Source organism: Pteronotus mesoamericanus, unplaced genomic scaffold, assembly GCF_021234165.1.
Source record: "Pteronotus mesoamericanus isolate MK-2021 breed Mesoamerican mustached bat unplaced genomic scaffold, CSHL_Meso_final contig_56, whole genome shotgun sequence".
In the NCBI taxonomy this organism is placed as follows: domain Eukaryota; kingdom Metazoa; phylum Chordata; class Mammalia; order Chiroptera; family Mormoopidae; genus Pteronotus; species Pteronotus mesoamericanus.
In genome coordinates, this window is record NW_026555201.1 from 8,823,895 (window position 1) to 8,839,160 (window position 15,266).

The window sequence follows — 15,266 nt, forward strand, 5'->3', positions numbered from 1 at the left end:
TTAGATCTTTTTGAAAAAGCGTCTTAGACTTTATCCTGATGCAATAAATTATGCAATATATCCTTTCATGAGAGAAAATACAATAATGATATATGTACAGTTGACCCTTGAACAACGTTGGGGGTAGGGGTGCCGACTTCCTCGTGCAAGTTTGGATTGCCCCAAAACCTTACTACTCTTGATAAGAAGCCTAAATAATAGTATTAATAGTTGATCAACACTTATTTTATATATGTGTTATACACTGTGTTCTTTTAACAACGTAAGAGAAAAGAAAATGTTATTAAGACAATTGTAAGGAAAATACTTTTATAGTACTGTACATATTTATTGAAAACAATCTGCATATAAGTGGTCCTGTGTGCTCGAACCATGTTGTTCAAGAGTCAACTGTAATTATATTCATTTTCTGTATCTTCATAACAATTTACCGTAAACTTGGTGCCTTACTACAAGAGAAACTTTTTATCTCACAGCTCCATAGGTAACATTTGGGTGGGTTCTCTGCTCAGGGTCCCCCCAGGCTGAGATCAAGACGTTGGCTGTGGCTGCCATTTCACCTAAGGTTCAGGGTCCTCTTCCCAGCTCAGGTGCTGCTGACAGTCTGATTTCCTTGCTGTCGTAGACTGAGGCCCCTGTTGGCCTGCTGGCTGTAGGTCAGTGACCGCTCCCACTAGTTCCTGGGGTCTGTCTGCAGTTCCTTGCCTCGTGGCCCCCATAGGCAGTTCACAGCATGATTGTCACTTCTTTTTCAGACCATCAGAAGCACCTCTCTGACTTCTTTCTCAGATGTTTACAATCTGGAGAAAACTCTGCTTTTAAAGGGCTTGCCCGACTGGGTCAGACCTAACCTGATAATGTTCCTTTTTTCATATGAGAGAATAAAACCACAGGAGAAATATACTATCAAATTCACAAGTTCTGTCCATGCTCAGGGAAGGGGGTTATATAGTGCTTATACATCAGGGAGTGGCAATCTCGGGGAGAATTTAAAAATTCTGCTTACCACAATCACATTTAATATATATGTAATATTAACATACATGTGATATATAATAGCTCAATACAATAATTATTACTTGTAATAATAATTATGCTTCTATGTACCAGGAACGTACAAACTATCTTTTGTGCATTTTATCACTTAATCCTTTCAACAAGCCTATGAGAAATTGTATTATATTCCCCATTTCACAGATTAAAGAATTAACTGGGTTTATAGACGTTAAATAATTTTCCCAAAGTTATACAGCCAGTAAGTGGCAGAATCTGGATTACACCCAGCTCTATTCCCAGGCAGCACAGACTTTAGAATTGGACAGACCCATTATACGTGCTCTTGACACCCTATAATTCTCCTGCACAGCCTGTGTCACAGTGCCAAGCAAACGATTCCTATGAGATAAATTATGTCCATCTCCCCAGATAGACTGAAAATTTCATCAAGTCAGTTGTATCCATTGGAGTGTATTTAGCTACAAGTTACAGAAAACATGAATAACAGTGACTTAAATTAATAGGGACTTATCTTCTTCATCTAAAAAGAGGCAAATACAGAAGTAGTGGCTACTGGTAATGTTTCAGAGGCTCAACAATATCAGGCTGCCTTTTTGACTCTTTTGGTCTTTTCTTCATGGGTTCAAGGTGGCTTTTGCAGCTCCAGCCATCACATCCAAATCAAAACTGGGAGGAAGGAAGCAATGAAGGTAGTTGTGTCTGTCTCATTTCAGTGGGAAAGCAAACTTTCCATCCTTAAGCTTGCACATAACTGGCTTGCTTACAACTCCAAGTTGAAACGGGGGGCTGGGAGAGTGAGATTTTGTACAGTCTAAATTGGGGAATAAAGGTGTAGTAAGTATTTGGTAAGTAAAATTTTTGTCTGCCATAGGCAGGGATTGTATCTGTCTTATTCATCATTTATTCACTGCACCCAATTCAATGATTTGCACATAGGAAGCCCTTAATCATTGTTGAATGAATATTTGCTAAATAATGCATGCAAAATGCTTAGCACAGTGCTTGGCATACACTAGGTAGTTGATAAACTGAAATCACTGCCGCTAACTACATTGTGCAGAGACCCCACGTGTGTGTGTGCACCTGCGTGTGTCTGATCAATGCTTTCCAACACTGCAGGCATACTGCAGAGATATTGCAGATTGGGTTCCAGACCGCCAAAATAAAGCAAATTTCTCAATGAAGTACTAATCTTTTTGCTGGTAGAGGGTCTTGTCTTCTATTTGTTTAAAAAAAAAAAAAAAGGCAACATCTGTGAAGTGCAATAAAGCGAAGAGCAATAAAATGAGGTATGCCTGTCCTTGGGTTGATTCAGGATTAGCACCAACAGCTAATGGGTCTGCTGGGCGAATTAGCCACAGAAAGGCCCCAAATGGATTCTGCTCTGGGGTGGGAAAGTGGGAAATGATTCATCTTCTAACCCCCCGTGTCTTTGCCGACTGGCCAAAAGGGGATGGTCTGGAGCAATTGTTTCACTGCAGCTGGTGAAACTCAGTTTCCACAGCTAGTGAAAGGATGAATTCTTAAAACTTTCTTTCTTTTGGTAAAGAGGGGAAAAAAGAAAAACCTGTCTGAAGATGGCAAGACTTCTCTGCCTGAAGCTGAGGTGGGAAAGACCTTCAGGACCTCTGTGCCACCATCCTCTTCTTGGCAACATTTCTACAAGCTTGCTGGTCTTCAGCTGCTCTCCACTGACCCGTGGCCAGGCAGCAAGGTATGTTTAGATTGCCAGGCAAAAGAGACATGGGTTTGAGTGGCACAGGTCCACTTGTGCATGGATTGTTTTAGTAATTAATAGTGTGAATGTGTTTTCTTTCCTTATGATTTTCTTAGTAATATTTTCTTTTCTCTAGCTTACTTTATTATAAGAATACAGTATATAATACATGTAACATACAAAATTTGTGTTAATCGATTCTTTATGTTATCAGTAAGGCTTTTGGTCAACAGTAGACTATTAAGTTTTGGGGGAGTCAAAAGTTATATGTGGATATTTGACTGTGTGGGGGCATCAATGCCCTTAACCCCAATATTGTTCAAGTGTCAGCTGTATGCTTTAGACTCTGCTCACCCTCTCAGACTCTGTGTGTGGGGGGTCAGTGCCCCTAACCCCACCATTATTAGACTGCTGATAGAGCAACAGTGCTGGGAATTGCCTATACGTTGTTTCCCTTTTCCCTGACTCAACACTGCTTTGTTTCCTAGGGTTGATGTAACAAAAGACTACACACTAGTGGCTTAAACAGTAGCATTTTAGAATCTCATGATTCTGGAGGCTGAAGGTCCAACAAGGTGTCAGCAGGGTTGGTTCCCTCTGAGGGCCATGGGCTAGGGATCTGTTCCAGGCTCTCCCCTAGCTCCTGGCATTTTGCTGGCAATATTTCGTGTTCCTCAGCTTGTCTTCCTGCCTTGGCTTGTAGAAGCATCACCCTTATCCCTGCCTTCATCTTCACATGGTGTTCTCCCTGTGTGCCTCTGTCTCTGTGTTCAAATTTCCCCCTTTTATAAGGACACAGTCATATTGAATTAGACCTGTTCTAGTGACCTCATCTTAACTTGATTGTCTGCAGTCTCTATTTCCAAATAAGGTCACATTCAGAAGTACAGGGGGTTATGACTCCGAAATCTTGGGAGGGGTACACAATTCAACCCATAACTGTGAGGAACTGGTAAATATATGTCCCTTTTTCTTTTTCTTTCTTTTTTCTTTCTTTCTTTCTTTCTTTCTTTCTTTCTTTCTTTCTTTCTTTCTTTCTTTCTTTCTTTCTTTCTTTCTTTCTTTCTTTCTTTCTGCCTTCTTTCCTTCCTTCCTTTCCTCTTTTTCTTTTTAAAGATTTTATTTATTTATTTTTGGAGAAAGGGGAAGGAAGAGAGAAAGAGAAGGAGAGAAACCTCGACATGCAAGAGAAAACATCTATTGGTTGCCTCTCACATGCTCCCAGCTGGGACCTGGCCCACAACCCAGGTCCCCCATGTGCCCTGACCCTGAATCGAACTGGTGACCTTTTGTTTTGCTGGCTGGTGCTCAATCCACTGAGCCACACAAGCCAGGGTTGTCCCTTTTTCTTAAACAAAGACCAATATTGATCTCTGGTCCTCCTCAAATGCTAAAATTACTTTCAGGATTTTGGGCAAGAATTAGGACCTATAAAGAATGATTCTATGACATGGATTTTTAGGATAACATTGATTCCATGTAATATTTTTAAATAAAAGCAATTGATTAATCATAGTTAGAAGAGCTTTATGTTTTTATGCCTTTATTAAATTTCTCAGGTTAATAAATGGTAAAGTCAGAAAAATTAATGATTATGATTACAGTTACCATTTATGGCACAGAGCTTCTGTATGCCAGACACTGTATTGGGAGTTTAACCATAATAATATTACAAAGTGTGTGTTAGTAGACTCATGTTATAGATGAAGAAACTGGGTATCAGGATAGTTAGAAGACATCCATAAAGTCAGGCCCAGCCTGAGAGGGGTGAATCCAGAATACTAATCAATATAGAGGTGTGGGCAAAAGTATGCAGTTGTTTGTATGGAAAAATATACAAGAATAAATAATAAAAAAATAACCTGTGTTTTGCATCCTCACAACTATAAACCTACTCTTTCCAACCTCTGTATGCTTGATTCCCAAAACTGTTGTAAGTGTGCTGCCTGTTTTTGTCTCAGAAAATATGGCCTCCTTGCATTTGTGGTTCAAATCAGCTATGCAAATTACCATGGCTGAACAGGAAAAAAAAATGAGTCTCTGAACAAATTAAACTTTTGAATAAAGAGAAAAATGTGACTCAGAGTGCTTATATAACCTTTCATTGACTTACTAATATCACTTCCATCAGATATATAAGGTCTGTCCAGAAAGTATACTGCCATGTAATATGAAAAATAGAAACATTTATTGAAGAAGATACAAGGTACAAGAAACTTTGTACATAGGACAATGATGCCTCAGTTCCTCTCAAATTAGGCACCTTGGGACCTCACACAGTTTTCCCAATCACCATCAGCTCCCCTGTTGTATTTTCCTTAATTTCATCAATGGTCCAAAATCTCTTCCCTTTCAGAGGTGATTGTAGTTTTGGGAAAAGCCAGAAGTGGCAGGGTACCAAATCTGGGCTATAGGGGGACTGAGTCACCTAGGTTACTTGATGTATCACCAAAAAACTGCATAATATGTGATGCATGAACAGGCACATTGTTGTGATAAAGGTGCCAATCACCAGTTGCCCATAACTGCTGCCTTCCTAATCATCCTCATAGTTTCTGTGGAGGAATGTTCAGGTTTAAGGCAAAATTTGATGCAAATTTGTTGCTCTACTCATTCAGTCATTTTGAATGCGGTGGCCACACAATACACATGCTCAAACAACAGTGTCGACTGCCCCACTGACTAGTACAGTGATGTGTCATTGTTCATGCATGTACATTCCAGTCCACTCTCCTTGGCTGCCTGGTGACATTGACGTCCTGCAAATAGTCCTTGCTATGTTAACAATGGCTGGACTTTTTCTGGACAGACCCTGGTACCATGATTATACCAAAAGAGCAGGCAGTGGTATGTTTCAAATGTTGTTTAAAAATTTGTGGACTGGTTGTTTTAAATAACTTTTCAAACATTTGAAATAATATTTTTACCCTCCAGGGGCTCTTACCAGTAAAAATTAATGGGGCAAAAATTCAGGCCTTGCCTACAACACTACTCAAAACATTTCAGGAAAAGACAGGCATTACTGAGAGTTTGATAATAGAGTTTTAAAAAGTGTCATTTATTTCAAATTACTTTTGTAGTCTAGGAAATGTGGATTCCTCATCAAACTATTTAATTGAAGTCTTAATACCCAGGTTAAGTTACATTAAAGAGAAGAAGAAGAATCTCTTTAAATCACTTTGCTGCAATAGGATTTTGTGGATAAGAACCTAATTTAAAACAAATGAGCCACCAGTTAGATTTAGACATTTCTGTCATACAAATTTTAGCTCCAAATCTATTTGCAGTAATGAATTTTGCTCTACTGTGAAAATGGTGAATTGTTTTGGACATTGTACCTTTCTTCATGTGCACGTGGTAACCAACGAGGTACTTTTAGAAACTTTGCTAATTACCAATGTCCTGTGTTTATGGTGATAAAGTGAAAGAATTTAGCACAGATGTAAGACCTGCTTTATGCCTGTAACTACCCATTCAAAATATTTCTGCCCAGAGAATTCAGATGCAGAATCATCCCATGTTCATTCAGTATATTCATTAAACATCTACTGTGGACCAGGCACTGCTCTAGGTCAATAAGATGCATCAGTGAACAGACATAAAGATCCCTGCCTCATGGAGTTTACTTCTGTTTGGGGGAGACAGGCGACAGACAATACAATAAGAAAAAAAAATCAGAAGTATCAGAATAAAAGAGTAAAAGTGATTGTGTCATGTGAAACAGAAAAAAAGACAGCAAGGCAAGAGGCATTGGAAATGTTGACAAATGATATCACCATATTAAATAGCTGGGTCAGGGCAGCTCACTGAGAAGGTGACACAAAAGTCTCAAACTGGAGAAGCTATAATCAGGGTTTCCACTAGATGCAGTTGAGCAGGACACACAGTAGATAGTACATGTGTATTGGAAATGTTAGCCCAGGTTTGGATGCTGTTGCAGAGCAAAGGCCTGGATGAGGAGAATTCTAGAGACAAACTATGTTTCTCTCCTCCCTCCATCCCTCCCCTCCAACTTAACCTTATACAGTGGTACCTTGGTAATTGTCATTACTTTGTTCCAGAACTCATGAAGAGTGCTGAAACCAGTGAGTACTGAGGTATGACTGTATTTTAAACCAAGTGTGTATGAAAAAGAAATTGCTTGTTTCTCTTAAAGGTGATGGGAACAGGGATGGAGGTAAATGGCAGTGATATGATTATATGCTGGAGCAACAAATTACACAGAGGTGGCTTTCTAAAGTCAGCTCAGAACTAAATGGAGCTATTGAAAATTACCCTGAAAATCCAAAACCATGACTTCCGGCCAAGGTAGAGGCATAGGTAGATACACTTTGCCTCCTCTCACAACTAAAAGAAGGAAAGCAACAAATTTAAAAATAAAAAACAACCAAAACTGCCAGAAAATCAAACTGCATGGAAGTCCGACAACCAAGGAGTTAAAGAAGAAACATTCATCCAGACTGATAGGAGGGGCAGAGATGGGCAGCCTGGGCAGAGAGGATGCGCAGGAAGGCAGTGGCTAGAGGACTGGGAAGGCGAGGTGGCAGCTGGTGGACCAGGTGGTCCCACATTCGCATGTGGATAAACCAGGAGGAACATCTGGGGAGCGAGAGGAAAAGAAAGCCTCAAAACCTCTGGCTGTAAAAATCTGTGGGGGTTGTTGCAGTGGGAGAAATTCCCCGCCTCACAGGAGAGTCCATTGGAGAGACCCACAGGGTCCTGGAATGTACACAGACCAACCCATCCAGGAATCAGCACCAAAAGGGTCCAATCTGCTTGTGGGTAGCAGAGGAAGTGACTGAAAGCAAGATGAGAGCCCAGCAAGTGGCATTGTTCCCTCTCTGACCCCGCCTCCACATGCAGTGCCACAATGCAGCGACCTGGGTTGCCCCGTCCTGGCAAATATCTAAGGCTCCACCCCTTATTATGTAGCAGGAATGCCAAGACTAAGAAATATGGCCCAAATGAAAGAACAGATCAAGTTATTTTCTGAGAAAATAACTAAGTGATGAAGAGATAGTCAACCTATCAGGTGCACAGTTCAAAACACTAGTAATCAGGATACTTACAGAAATGATTGAGTATGGTCTCAAAAAAGAGGAAAAAGTGAAGGCTATGTAAAGTGAAATAAAGAAAAATATACAGGGAACCCATAGTGAAGGGAAGGAAACCAGGACTCAAATCAATGATTTGAAGCAGAAGGAAGAAAAAAACATTCAACCAGAACAGAATGAAGAAACAAAAATTTGAAAAAATGAGAAGAGGCCCAAGAACCTCTGAGGTAACGTTAAAGGTTCCAACATTTGAATCACAGGGGTGCCAGAAGGAGAAGAGGAAGAGCAAGAAACTGAAAACTTATTTGAAGGAGAACTTCCCCAATTTGGCAAAGGAAATAGACTTCCAGAAGTCCAGGAAGCTCAGAGAGTCCCAAAAAACTTGGACCCAAGGAAGCACACACCAAGGCACATCATAATTACATTACCCAGGATTAAAGATAAGGAGAGAATCTTAAAAGCAGCAAGAGAAAGGAGACAGTTGCCTACAAAGGAGTTCCCATAAGACTATCAGCTGATTTCTCAAAAGAAACCTTGCAGGCAAGAAGGGGCTGGTAAGAAGTATTCAAAGTCATGAAAGGCAAGGACCTACATCCAAGATTATCCAGGAAAGCCATCATTTAGAATGGAAGGGCAGATAAAGTGCTTCCCATATAAGGTAAAGTTAAAGGAGTTCATCATCGCCAAGCGCTTATTATATGAAATGGTAAAGGGACTTATCTAAGAAAAAGAAGAAGATTAAAACTGTGAACAGCAAAATGACAACAAACTCACAACTATCAGCAACTGAACCAAAAAAAAAAAAAAAAGAACAAAGCAAACAACTAGAACAGGAACAGAATAATAGTAAGGGAGATCACATGGAGGGTTACTGGTGGGAGGGGGTGGGGGGATAATGGGGGAAAAGGTACAGGGAATAAGAAGCATAAATGGTAGGTACAAAATAGGCAGGGGGAGGTTAAGAATAGTGTAAGAAATGGAGAAGCCAAAGAATTTATATGTACGACCCATGGACGTGAACTAATTGGGAGTGAAATGCTGGTGGCGGGGTACAGGGAGGAGGGGAAGAAAAGAGAGGAAAAAACTGGGACAACTGTAATAGCATAATCAATAAAATATTCTTAAAAAAAAAAAGGAAAGAAATTTACCCTTGAAAATTCCTTTGGAAAGTGCTTATGGGAGACTAGCAGACCATCTCTTATGAACTCAGCATGGCCAGGGTTTGTGGGGTTTTTTTTGGCATTTTAATAGATTTCTGTTTCTTTGGTTCAGTAGCTAATGAAATAATTGATTTGCATTGAGAACCAAGTTGAATGTTTGAATACAGGGTGGGGCAAAAGTAGGTTTGCAGTTGTGAGTATGCGAAACACAGAGTTTGTTCTTGTACTATTATTTACTAATTATCATATTATTTTCCACACAAGCACCTGTAAATCTACTTTCTCCCTACCCTGTGTGGTAAGAGGTTCACAAGGGGCCTGAGGTAGACTTAGGTCATAGCAGCAGATTCATGTTTCTTGCCTCTGGGGAAGGTGATCATTGAGGGGGATGGCAGGCGAGTGCCATTTTAATGTTTCTCTCTTTCTCTCCCAAGCAAGCATAGTTGAATTTGCATAAATTATTTAAAATAATCATCTAACAACCCTGTGCCTAGTAAGTCTCCAGTCTCGTGTGATCAGCTACTATTGGTGGGCTTCCCTCTCTCTCTTTCTGCCTCTCTGAGACACCGTCTGACCTCGACTTACCTGTTTGCCGCCGCTCTACAAAGCCAGCAGTGTTTGGGGCCCTGTGCCGTCTGCTCTTTTTTACTGCTCAGTAGGGTTCTCTCTCCAAAGCTATTGAAACACCTGTATATTTTTTTCTTGGTCTCATCTGTTTAGTTCAATTATAATGAATAAAATGAGAAGATTTTACAAAATGTCACAATTCACCTGTACACATACTTCATATAGGCAAGATCCAAATTAGGAGAACCGCTGAAGACAGTTAAGAGAATTTAAGACAAGTTCACAATATCAAGAAGCTTGAGGACCCTTAGTTTAACTTTCAGTCAGGATTATTCTGATTACATATGCATAGACTTCTCCCTGGGGATGAGAAATAAGAAGATTAAGTTGTCTTTTTCTAAGCAACACATTACAAGCTTAACTAAGATTAGCCACATTATAATATACAACTAAGATTATACATTTAAGATTCCAGTAACTTAAATGTTTCAAAAATTGAAGCAAACTTCTCAAAATACCCAAACTAAACAAAAAAGGGGGTGGGGTGCAGGCGGAGGTTTGTGTGTATGTGATTGTTTTGTGTATTGTGATTGTGTTTAATCAATTAAGTACAATTCTAAAGGCTTCCCCCCCTCTCTTTCTGGTGGGGAGAGATATAGAAGTTATAGGATGCTTCCATACCTTGGCAGTTGTAAATAATACTGTGATGAACATAGGGGTGCTTATGTTTTTTTTGAAGTAGTGTTTTGGGTTCCTTTGGATATATTTCCAGAAGTGGGATCACTAGGTCAAAAGGCAGATTCATTTTTAGTTTTTTGAGGTATCTCCATACTGCTTTCCACAGTGGCTACACCAGTCTGCCTTCCTGCCAACAGCACAAAAAAGTTCCTCTTTCTCCACATCCTCACCAGGACTTGTTTTTTTGATTTATTGATGATGGCCATTCTGTTAGGTGTGGGATAATATCTCATTGTGATTTTAATTTGCAGTTCTTTGATGATTGGAGACATTGAGCACCTTTTCATATGTCTATTGGACACCTGTATGTCCTCTTTGGAGCCTTATCTATTCAAGTCCTTTGCCCATTTTTTAATTGCATTGTTTATTTCTTTGGTGTTGAGTTTTGTAAGTTCTTTATAAATTTTGGATATTGACCCTTTATCAGATGTATCTGTGAAATATGCTGTCCCATTCTGTGGGTTGTCTTTTTATTTTGTTGGTTTTCCTGTGCTGTGCAAAAACGGAAGATGAGTGGATAAAACAACTATGGGACACGTATACAATGGAAGACTATTCAGCTATAAAAGAGGAGAAAATTTTACCCTTTGCACTGGTGTGGATGGATCAGGAGAACATTATGCTAAGTGAAATAAGCCAGTTAGAGAAAGACAAATACCACATGATTTCACTCATATGTGGAAGCTAATGAACAAACTGTATTAACAAGCAAGAAACAGACTCACAGATAGAAGCAGGATGACAGCTAAGGTAGAGGGAGTTTGGGGGTAGAGGGGTTGAGGAAAAAGGATAAAAGACTCATGGGCATGGACAATAGTGTGGTGATTTTGTGGGGGCAGGGGGGTATAAGGAGACTAAATGGTAATGGAAAAAATACAAGAAATTTTCTTTAAAGGTTATAGGAGAAGCAATTAAAAATTTAGTTTTTCCCCTGGTAGAGTTCCTAAAGTGAAGAAATTTTCAGAATTCTCAAAGATAATTGTGTCTCCTAAGTTTTTGTTAGCTTCACTTAGAAAGTTCCCTCAGGTAGATTTCTGAGAAATCAGTAAAGTTTAGAAATGGGTAACATGGACTTTTTTCCACAAGAAAAAAAAAAAAAAGATTTAAAATGTACTGCTTCATCCTGGCTGATTGCCAAAGTTTCCAGTTTTCAACAACTTTTTTTAGATGGAATAACCCTTACTAATATCTAATTTCACATGTATTTAGGATAAAATAGTTAAGCCAGTCCAATGGATTTAATATCAAGGATTAGTTGCTTAAATAATTTAAAGGCTACTTTTTAAAATGAAAATTTAGGAATGAAACAGCTTTCTAAATGGGAGTCCTATGATGATATAACCTGAAAAAATTCCACACACACTTGTAATGTGGGCGAAGGGAGTGGGGCGTGACCCTTGAGAGCAAAGCACTCCTGAGTACCCAGAAACTCTTTAGAATTCACTGTTCAAAATGACCAAGGAAGTCACTGTCTAGGGGAGTTCGAGAGTGAGACCTAGAGCCTGGGATACCATTGCAAATCCTGATACTCCACAGGCATGTCTGGAGGATCAGCAGGGTAGTTCTGCCTGCCAGGGAGTTATTTGCAAGAGGAACCACAGAGCCTGGTGAGAAGGAATTCACCCCAAAGAGGTTGAGGTGTTTAGAGGGCAGGACCAATAAAATGACATTGGTCCAGTCAAGATAGCACAAAGTACATAAAACAAAGTGGAGTCACTCATGTTAACCAAGAAGGCTGCCAGTCAGCCATGACATTTTCGTTCAAGAGGGAAACTACCTAAGTAAGAGTAAACGCATCTGGCAAAGAGACACACTCAAGATATCTATGCTTGTGATCAGAGCAGCCGGGTCTACAGAGCGGGACCACCCACAGATAGGCTCTTGGGGAAATTCTACACTTGGCATCAGGGGTACCAAGACATTTATCAAAAAGACCCAGAAGGATGGAGTGCACCACTTTCAAGCTGTAACTGAGGCAGGCTCCAGACCACTGCTGAGCCACCGAGCTCCACACCCCCGCGTGCTGCTCCACGCCATGCTGCTCTCCCTTGGCACTGGCCACCGGACGCTCTGCCCTGCTGGACTGAGGGCTTCGTCTGTCCTGCTGCCCGCCTGGCTCCATAGATCTTCCATGCAAGACACTGACAACTCCCTTGCCCGCAGGACCTGAAGACTGAGACACTGGGACTCGTGTTCATTATTCCCATTGATTACTGTGTGTGTGTGTTTTACATTTCTCCTAGATTGTTAGAGTGTGAGTAGGATATTAATGTATATTGATGTTCTACTTTGAGTGAACCTGCTTTCGATAAAAGTTGAGGAATACCATAGTTACTTTGTGTGACTCTTGTCTATTCTTTGGTGCTGGGCTCCTCAGCAGGCAGGTAGCTGAGCAGTTGCCTGGCTAACTTATAGGAAAGACTGTTATGAACATACACTTGTGACAAGGTGTGCCAGCTTGGCCCAAGGACAATGGGTCATTATCCGATGGGAGGGACAGTCTGAGGTCAGGAAGGTTCATGTTGCTCAGATTTCTCTTAGGCCCTTATTGTATGCAGGGGACGGTGCCCAAATCAGGGAGGAAGAGTGTTCAATAAGAAGCCGATCAGCGGCATCGTTTTAAAATACAGGTTGGGCAGCATGACTCTGTGGCTTGTAACAGAATACAACCCAAGAGAGGGGCGGGGTAAATTCCTCAGTTCAGCCTGAAGGCAGTTGGAACACGCTGAAGCAGTTACAAGCTGGAAATGCCATTCAGATCAGCCCTCTGGGCCGTTGGCCATGTTATACGAGAGAAAGAGCAAAGGCCATAGCCACCTGGTTGGGGGCTATCACCATAATCTGACACCCAAGTAAGGGCTCCTGGAGAAAAGGGGCAAAGGCTCCCTTGTTGTGGTCAGGAGGGTTAAATCTGGGAATCCACTTAGCAACACACCCTCTGAGGATTTCCTTAGCTACTGCAGGAGGCCTGAGACCAGGCTGGAGCTTCCCAAGATTCACCTGGAGCAACCAGACCACACAGACCCTCTTTTGTTTAAAATCTCTTGATCCCGTTGCCTCATCAGCCTCCCCAAAGCTGTGTGACCTGGAAAAATATAGGTTATGTATGTAAGTGCTGTTTATTCAAAGAGCCCAGCTTCTCTCACTGCTTGCTCCTCTCCCTCCCCCACCCTACCCCCAATGCATGCACAATGCCTTAAAAGTGATAGTACTGAACATCTGTAGCATGCAGTGAGGACACTGCAAAACCGAAACACGGCTTTTACTTTAGAGTTGTTTAACCTACTTTGGGAGTCATCATAGGTTTAAAAAATGAAGCAGAATGAAACAAGCAGAACAAACGAAGATAAACATTCGGTATAGCCATTGTGTTAGGATGAACAACCTGGTGGGTTCATTCAGGAGAGGAATACTGCTGTTTCAATTTGTGATTGTAAAATCCCAGTCCCTCCTGCGCAATGTTAGTTCAAGTAGTAGCGCACGCATGCGCGCGCGCACATACACACACACTCGGAGAGAGTTATCTGAAGTAAAGCAAGGTCATTGAACAGCACTTCCAGGGATTCCCCGCGGTACAATTTACAGTTCTATTGCCCTCCTCAGGAGATGACAAAGTAAGTAATAGGCATGAAAACTCTAAGTGCTCATATTTGAATCTCTTGGGCACTGTGAAGAGGGAAGCAGGCCCAGAATTCATTCAAAATTCATGCCATAAAAACCAAGCACCTACAAAGTGGGAGCTGGAAGCAACCTGGCTTTGCGAGACAGACACTGAGGGAGAAATCCGAGTTTCCTCCTGTGAGATCACGGAAAAGGTACTTATCTCCTCTCTGAACTTGGGTTCCTCATCTGGAAAATGGGAATAACGTACACCTTAAAGAGTTGTAAGGATGGAATATTTGTATATAAAATCTAGTAAGGCATCTGGCCTATGGAAAGCATTAGGACTGCAGTTCTGCACACGGTAGCAGATGTCTCCTCAACCACAAAATTGGCGAGAGGCAGTGGTGTGGTGTTACAGGAAATGTAAGAATCCAGTGAAACAAACAGTGCATGGCTGTGTCTAAAAGGATCATTCTGGACTCTGGATACCCTCTGTGCCACCACCCTAGACCCTTTGTTTCCATCTGAATCAAGGGGAGGGTCATTGGCTTCCCCTGCAGCCAGCAAGAGCCAATGTCAAGGTCAGACTCACTGCATTAAGTGCCTAGAGCTGGGAATCTGAGGAATGCTGCTCAGTCTTCAGAATCTTCGCTTCTCAGGTGCTATCACAGTGATGTGGCTCTGGAGCGGGGAGTGTGTCACTGCTTCTTTCTCTTCAATGCTCCTCTCAACCAGAGTCACTGTCAAGTGCTGGTGACTACTGCCAGCTCTTGGCCTGGAGCCTGATGCTGGGAAGGGTTTGGGAGGGACAGGGAGGTGTTTCTCCCCAGCCTCGGGCTGGCCTTTCTTGGTGCTCAGCTGGGGTCTGGCATTGGGATCATGTCTCTTGTCTTTGGTGCTGCTTAGTAGCCCCAGCCCTTTTATTTCCTTGAAGGGGAAAAGGTGTGTTTCAATTAAAAGAGAGAAAACCCTGGGATGTTGGCATGCCCTAACCCTACCTTTCCTAATCTACCATTTTATGATGCTGTGAAAATTATATTGTTTAATCCAAACAACAACACTAGGACATGGATAGTATTTCCGCCATTGTACATATGGCAAACTGCATACCTGACAGGCAAACCCTTTCATAGCTATAGGAGGCAGATGTGGAGAACAAACCCAGCTTTTCTGGTTCGAAAGCCCCTTGGCCTTCCATAACTTTAGTGGGCAAATATCTAGCCCTATGAATTAACTCCCAATATCTCAATAGTAATCCTTATGAGATACTCAATTATAGTTTGTTGAATAAATGAATGCATCGATGAATACTGAGTGCAAGCCCAAGGCAATAATCAAACTACTCAGTGATAATAGGGCTGTCCCCATTTCAGAGAACAACATTCAGATGTATAACACGGGGAAAGTGTT